Below are 8,095 nucleotides of genomic sequence, written 5' to 3'. Positions count from 1 at the left end.
TCGGATTCTGTGTCTCCCTCTCTCTCTGCCCCTCCCCCACTCATGCTTTGTCTCACTCTGCTTCTCAAAAACAAATAAATGTAAAAAAAATTTTTTTTCATAAAATATTTGTCATACTCTTACCTGCCATGTGGCCCTAGCATCACCCATCTGCACATTAGTTGATAAAGAACCCAAGAGATGCTCAAAACTGTCATTCATTCAAAAATATCATAACCTCGGGGCACCTGGTGGCTCAGGCAGCTAAGTATCTGACTTTTGGTGTCAGCTCAGGTCATGACCTCACGATAGGTGAGTTTGAGCCCCGAGTCAGGCTCTGTGCTGTCAACGCAGAGCCTGATGGGGGGGTGGGGAGGGTGGGAGGGGGCTCGATCCCATGACCCTGGGATCATGACCTGAGCCAAAATCAAGAGTTGGCTGCTAAACCAACTGAGCTACCCAGGTACTGCATTCATTATTTCATTTTACAAATAAGGACATTGAAATAATCTTTTTTTATGTTTATTTTTGAGAGAGAGAGAGAGAGAGAGAGAGAAAGAATGAGTGGGGGAGGGGCAGAGAGAGAGGGAGACACAGAATTGGAAGCAGACTTCAGGCTCTAAGCTCTGAGCACAGAGCGCGGCGTGGAGCTCGAACCCACGAACCATGAGATCGTGACCTGAGCCGAAGTTGGACGCTCAACCGACTGAGCCACCCAGGTGCCCCAGGACATTGAAATAATATTTCACGTGCACACATTGATTTGGAGGTCACTTTTCCTTGAATTACCGCTCTCAGATCACTGAAGAGTCAAAATTACCGCCAGTCCCATAGCTGACATGGGAGCACCCACTAAGCAGGAGGTTGAAGGATACCTTGGCCTCAGTACTCAATGAGCTTACAGTTCACTTAGGAGGAAACGATTTTCTGAATTGAAACTTTTACGTAGCAAAATGCAGTGTTTATAGTAACACAGTGAGTAATTCAGATAATGAAGCCTGGAAAATAGGAAATGGAACTCCGACCTTTGCCACAGGGCACCACTTGGATGGGGGCCGTCACAGCATGCTGTCACCATGGGGGGGGGTGGCCTGGAGCATCACAGCGCCCCCCCACCCCCAGGTCTAGAATCTACTACACGGGGAGAGCGGACTCCATGTTATGAGTGACGACCAAGCTGGCCATCATGATGAAAAGGACGGGGCACTAAAATGAGTCAGGAGTGGGGGCGCCTGGGTGACTCAGTCGGCTGAGCGTTTGACTTTGGCTCAGGTCGTGATCTCACGATCCGTGAGTTCGAGCCCCGCGTCGGGCTCTGTGCTGACAGCTCGGAGCCTGGAGCCTGCTTCGGATTCTGTGTCTCCCTCTCTCTCTCTCTACCCCGCGCCTGTTTGCACTCTGTCACTCTCTCAAAAATAAAATAACGAAAGAAAGAAAGAAAGAAAGAAAGAAAGAAAGAAAGAAAGAAGAAAGAAAGAAATTTAAAAAAATGAGTCAGGAGGAGACGAGGCTTGGAATTGCTGTTGTGATTCTCGATGCAACAGAAATTTCAACTCCGACATCCCGGGTCTTCTGTGTCTCCAGCTAACGCAGCCTGAAGTCGGCTCACTGCAGACACTAACTCTGAGCGCTCTTGGTTCAAAGCGCGCTTCTGTTCTGGTGAATTCCCTCACCGTCGCTTGCGGCTGGACGGCACTCATCACGTGCTGCCCAGGGAGCCTGCGAGCCCGTCCAAAGGCAGAACCGAGCTGTCCCAGGATGGAGACGCTTTCATCGTCCCGTCTGTGGTTGCTGCTTCCAAGTCTGCAATCCTCCCTGGATTGAATCCAGAGCCTCCTGCCTCGTAGACATAAATAAATGCTTGCTGGGCCTGAAGCCTTTGCCGGAAGACAGAAAGGAGAAGCAATACCCACTTTTCTTTTCTCATCCTCAGGGCTGGGAGCAGAAGAGGGGCCCCACAATAGACAAGGGGCGTTGCAGGCTGTTCCTTTACACCGGGGTTGCGAAGTGACTACTTGAAGGTCAAGTCTGCTCAAAGCCCTCTGGGTCTGACTGACAGGAGAGGGCCATGTAGTTAGCCACAGGCCCCACCCACGTCTGTCGTACCTTGCACCCTACTTAGGGTACCAGCTCTGCCCCCGAAATCATTTGAGTTTGTAAATGATCCAGAAAGCAATCCCTAGATCCAGAAAGCAATCACATCCCAGAAAAGATTAGACATCACGTTTGTCTGCTAACGGTTTGGACTGACAAACAAGTGTGTTATTTTGGAGGCTTTTAAAACACATTTAAGCCAATACACTGTGGTTCTAAAATAAGCATCAGGTGGTTTCTCGGTGAGTCTCACTATAGGTAACTGCCATGATCTCAAAGTTTGGTTACTAGACAGAGGATAAGAAATGGTTCAAGCTTCTGTGTGGACTTCTAGAGAATGTTTGTGAAAAGACACCATGTTCTTCCGTGCGTGTTCTGTGATTTTCGGCCTTTGTCTTCTCTCGGGGCAAGACAAATCCTTAAAATTAGCTTTGGCAGAGACAGGATCACTTTTCTCCGGGTTCGTTATGTAGAAATCTAGTTATCCAGAGATATGCATGACACAGACTCCCTCCCAGCCCTTTTATAAAGACCCACCCCTTACACTGTGAGCCCAGGGAAGTCTTGAATTTCTTTGACTGTCTGTCTCTTCACCTGTCAAGTCGGAAATGTGCCCATCTGAGCAGGTTACTTGAAGAATTCAAGAACGAGTGGTTAGTGAGCGCTTACTAGGTTTCAGGCCCCGCTGTGAGTGCTCTACATGTATGGGTTCATTTGTATTCACACTAACCCAAGACAGGACATGCTATTACTGACATGAACTGTGAGATCATGACCTGAGCCGAAAACAAGAGTCGGACGCCCAACCGACTAAGCCACCCAGGTGCCCCCCCAAACGGATTCTTACAATTGCAACGTTTTCTGCAGAACACTTTGCAACCTGTGTGTACATGCTCCTTCTGTAAATTAGAATATCCTCGCGAACATCTTAGCCTTCTCAAGGTAAAGGAAGGTAATTGTGTGTGTTGAGCTGCACAATAACACAGCCTTGTTCCAAAGCCACCAAGGTGTGCGCATTTTCCCCTTAAATGGACATACACGTTCGCCACCATCCGTCATTCACTTAGGAGAGTTTGTATCTTCTCTCTTAAAAATCGCATTAGAGGCTCTCGAGCCTTGTTTTCCGAATGCATTTGCTGCTATCAAACACCCCCCCCCACCGCCCGCGTCTCTTCTTATGAGAGCTACACTGAGAAAGTAATGAATGACTTTGTTAGAATCTAGTGTTTAATGGAAGCATAAATAGGCAAAGAGCATCAGCCTGATGGACTCCTTTACGGGAAAGTTTTGTAAGCACCAGAGCAGATAGCTTGTGTCCTCCCAAGGTAACACGGCGTGTTCCAAGGCTCTTCCCGGTGTTCCAGACCATTTGGACAGCCAAGTGTGTGAGGGCCAGATGAGGGAGGATGGCTGTGTTTTGTCTTGGCCTCCTAATGTCCTCAAACGTGGATAATATTTTGCAGCCATGCCACTTACTTGTCTACACAAGCTAAATGCTCTATCGTAATTATCCTTCAAGACAAGTGCCTGCACCTGACGACTGGTCTAGACCAGTGACATTGACGAGGTCTAATTCTCATTCCTCTGATGCATCTGTCAGTGACAATCGTCTTGCTGAGAAGGATGGATGGTGTCAGCAGGGGACTCCAAAAATGTCTCTCGAGCTTTCTGTGGTCCTGCGGTCCTTTCACTAAAAGCTCTTAGTAATAGGAAGCTCTCTGCTTGGAAAGAGACTCGACTCGGTGTTGGAAACACGCTAAAAACGGCTGGGCTCTCACAGGTGATTTTAGTGAGTTATAATGAAGAGTCACCAGAGTCTGAGTGTCTGTGGACGCCATGAGGATGACAAGATGACAAGCGTTGAACTGAGAAGCTTGTTGCAACGTTACGAAGGGATTCCATAAAAACCTCTTATCAAATTAAAAGGATTACAGAGGATCCGGTGAGCTCCCAGAAGCATGCTAGACACATTAATCACGGGGACCACCAACGCCTGCCCCTGCCCTCAGGAGCTCTTAGAATATACTCATGGTTGTTCTTTGAGCACTGAATCCCTGCGAGAGTTTGGAAAATTAGACTGCAGGGGTGCATGACTTAAGTGGCCGACTCTTGATTTCAGCTCGGGTCATTATCTTGCTTGCGGTTTGTGAGCTCGAGCCCTGAGTCAGGCTCCACACTGACAGTGCTCTTGGGATTCTCTCTCTTCCTCTCTCTCTGCTCCTTCCTCCCTCTCTCTCTTTCTCTCCCTCTCTCTCTCTCTCTCTCAAGAAATAAACTTAAAAAAATAATAAAAATAAAAATAAGAATTCGACTGTATTTTCACTGCCAACTCATCAAAAGCGAACTCTAGGCCGCTGAGGTTTCACCAAAGGATATTCCCCTTTATTTAGTGTTTTTATTTATTTTTGAGAGACAGAGTACAAGTGGGAGAGGGGCAGAGAGAGAGGGAGACACAGAATCGGAAGCAGGCTCCAGGCTCTGAGCCATCAGCACAGAGCCCGACGCGGGGCTCCAACTCATGAATTACAAGATCATAACCTGAGCTGAAGTCGGATGCTCAACCGACTGAGCCACCCAGGCACCCCCATGGCATACTTTCTGAAGAGGCAGGTGGCTATAAAGAAAGTTCTAGAACTAAGAAAAGCCCAGAACAAAGACAGTGGTTAATGTGTGTCTCGACATGAAGTCACACTCTGGTTAAGTCTGTTGGTGTGCTGATGATATGTGAATTTTAATTATAATATTTGATACAGAATTTATTTCCTCATTTTTCCATGTGTTCAGCCTTCATGGAGCCAAGGATGTGTTAGACACTGAAGAATAACAACTCAGCCTTTTCTTCCCTCCCGAATTCACAGTCCAAATGGTGATGGGGCAGAGACGGTCTGTTCTACAGAGAACTCAGAAAAAGGTACACAGGGTCTAAAACTATAGAAGAAGAAGTCACTAACTCTGCCTTGCGAGGGTCCAGAGAAGGCTTCGTGTGCCGGGATGTCAAATGAGACCTGGTATTCGTTAGGCTCAAAGGACGCTGTGTATTTCCTGGATGTGTGGAAAAAGTAACAGGCTGTCTATGCAGAAAAGTAGGCAGTGACCGGATCATGGATGAGTTTACCAGATGACAAAGTGTGAAACTTCACCTATCCTGATGCTTCAGAGCACAACAAGGAAACATTCAGGTTTCAGCTGTCAACATGGCTCTGGTGGCAGAGAAAAGCCTGGGTGGGGAAGGGCAGGGCGGTCCCGATCGCCATCGGTGACAAAGATGTGATGGAGACATTGCCAGTGGAATGACGAAGAAGTCAGAGAATTCTAGGTGAAAAGCGACGTACCTGAGGACTAATTCGACGGGGGGCACCTAGGAAGTCTGACAGGCTTTGGCAGAAATGACAACATTAACTGAGGTAAGAGTAGAGGAGAATTAGATGATGTGAACAATTCAAGTTCCCTGGGTGTACAATCTCTTATCTCACATCGGCCATGCACCATGGAAGGAGGTACTCTATTAACATTTGTGCTTTACAGATGAGAATACCAAGGCTTAGAGAAGTTGGCCAACACTTCTCAGTCAACAACTTTTTTTTTTCTTTTAATATGTATTTATTTTTGAGAGAGAGACAGAGTGCGAGCGGGGGGAGGGGCAGAGAGAGAGAGAGGGAGACACAGAATCCCAAGCAGGCTCCAGGCCCCGAGCTGTCAGCACAGAGCCCGACACACGGCTCGAACCCACGAACTGTGAGATCATGACCCGAGCCGAAGTCGGATGCTCAACCGACTGAGCCACCCAGGCGCCCCTCAGTCAACAACACTTAAATGAAAAGCGCAGAAAAGGGAAAGAATCCGAGTCTTTCCCTGAAACAGCTAGGCATACTTCATGGCTTCCCTCTGCCTCTCTCCTCGCTCAACTCCTTGAGGACGAGGCCTATAGCCTATGTGGTCCACTTTCCCTCCAGTACTTACTATGTGCCTAGCACACAGCAAGGATGAAAAATGTGTGGTTTGGAACATGACTGCACCTTGGACATAGAGCTGGTGACACCAGTGGCCCAGACTAATGCTCTTACTTATTGGTGACTCGTCCTTAAATTCCTTATTCACTCAGGATTGCTGTGACCTAGAGCAAAGCGTGACCAAACACTAGGGGCCTCAAAACGGCACACGTTGGTTTTTAAGCTATTATCCAAACCCACCCTATTCCTTGAGGCTGGGTCCAGCCCATGAAACGTCACGGGTGCTTTGTCATAAGTTCCCTGGAGGCTCAGCAAACAGGGGCAGGAGGGGAAGGTGGGAAGAAGAGGAAGGACTCAGTCCACATCACCTTACCAATAGTTCTTCATCCTGGCAGTGAGAGTTGGTTTCCCTTCACGCTTTTCCCAACACCTCAGGAGCCAGCGTGAACCCACCACCATGATGGTTGGCCAGAGGCTGCAGGCCCTTCAGGGGGGCTTCCCCAGTGCTCCCTCAGCACCCCTCTGCTGCCACAGCGACCCCTGAGCCTTTCAGTCTTCCCATATCTGCTCAACCAATCCCTCCTATTAGGATCCTGTCCCTGGGGGTGCCTGGATGGCTCAGTCGGTTAAGCCTTTGACTCATGATTTTGACTCAGGTCATGATCTCACAGTTCATGGGTTCAAGCCCCACGTCAGGCTCCATGCTGATGGTGCACAACCTGCTTGGGGTTCTCTCCCTGTCTCTCTGCCCCTCCCTTTCTCCCTCTCTCTCTCTGTCTCTCTCAAAATAAATAAATAAACTTAAAAATAAAATAAAATAATGAAATAAAATAAAATCCTGTCCGTTGGAATAACCAGCGTCCGTTCTGTCTTCCCGACTGGTTAATGATGGACAGAGAGTGTCAGACGTTTATTTCCCCCTTTCTGCTGGAGGAAACTCTCAAATCCTCCAGCAGAAAATTCTCGTGGGCGGGGAGGCAGGCTGTCTGTCCTGATGATGGAGCTCCCCAGCCACCTGGTAAGGGACACGCGAGGAAAGCCTCTTCTCCCCACCTTCCCCCCCTGCCCCTGTTTGCCGAGCCTCCAGGAAACTGCTGGCAAAGCACCTGTGAAGTTTCAGGGACAGACATCCGCAGAGGAGGGCACCACGTTCTGGCCAGAAAGCATCAGTTGGGTCGCTGCTCAGAGTTCACTGACCTCATCTGCTGAATATCAGAGAAGGAAAAAAAGAATAGTTGAATCTCCTGACTTTTCTTCAAATGGCCAAATTTCCACCGTCCATTATTTTATGGACTAGCTGTTCGACTCAGTCCTAAATGATCTGATAGACACTGTGCCTTAAAATTATTTCCGATTCAAGCACTCCTGCTGTACAATCATGGATATTTTTATTGATTTTTCTTAAATATAATTGCTCACTGTGATCTTCAGTATCTCCCCCAAAAGACAGAAAAGCTCGCTGGTCCAAAACTTCAGAGAGTGTCCACACTGTGCTTAATGGTGATCTGTTTTATTCAGCTGATCGGTGGTTTTTACTGTGTTTGGTACCAGCTGATAAATGGCAAGGCAGAATAAACTACTGTTTAAATGCCAGCAGAATCCTCTAAAGGTTTGTTAGCTTTCGAAAGAAAGAAAGAAAGAAAGAAAGAAAGAGTGAGGGAGGGAGAGAGAGAGAGAAAGAAAGAAGAAGAAAGAAAGAAAGAAAGAAAGAAAGAAAGAAAGAAAGAGGGAGGAGTGAGGCAGGGAGAGAGAGAGAGAAAAAGAAAGAAAGAGAGAAAGAAAAAAAAGAAAGAAAGAAAGAAAGAGAGAGAGAGAGAAAGAAAGAAAGAGAAAGAAGGAAGGAAGGAAGGAAGGAAGGAAGGAAGGAAGGAAGGAAGGAAGGAAGGAAAGAAGGAAAGAAGGAAAGAAGGAAAGGAATTACCTTTGGTCTTGCTCCGCAGAATTGGGCATTCGAACTGTGTCAGGAGGTCTGCAGGCCTCACCCTCAGGGTCATTAGCGAAGAGAAGGTGGCAGGGAAGGGAGGCACAGGCCACTCCAGTGGATGAAAGACAAAGAAGGGGTCCCAGGTTGT

At 47.7% G+C, this 8,095-nt stretch overlaps 1 long non-coding RNA gene across 1 annotated transcript; it reads left to right on the top strand.

The window, feature by feature from the left end:
- Positions 1-359: 359 nt before the first annotated feature.
- On the top strand, positions 360-7,546 carry LOC113604848 (uncharacterized). The gene is made up of 3 exons (XR_003426865.2): positions 360-442; positions 4,858-5,477; positions 7,144-7,546. It is a non-coding gene; the product is annotated as an uncharacterized LOC113604848 (long non-coding RNA).
- The last annotated feature ends 549 nt before the right edge of the window (positions 7,547-8,095 follow it).

The sequence above is a fragment of the Acinonyx jubatus genome, chromosome A3, assembly GCF_027475565.1.
Source record: "Acinonyx jubatus isolate Ajub_Pintada_27869175 chromosome A3, VMU_Ajub_asm_v1.0, whole genome shotgun sequence".
Lineage (NCBI taxonomy): Eukaryota > Metazoa > Chordata > Mammalia > Carnivora > Felidae > Acinonyx > Acinonyx jubatus.
This window is presented reverse-complemented; position numbering and strand designations above follow the sequence as displayed.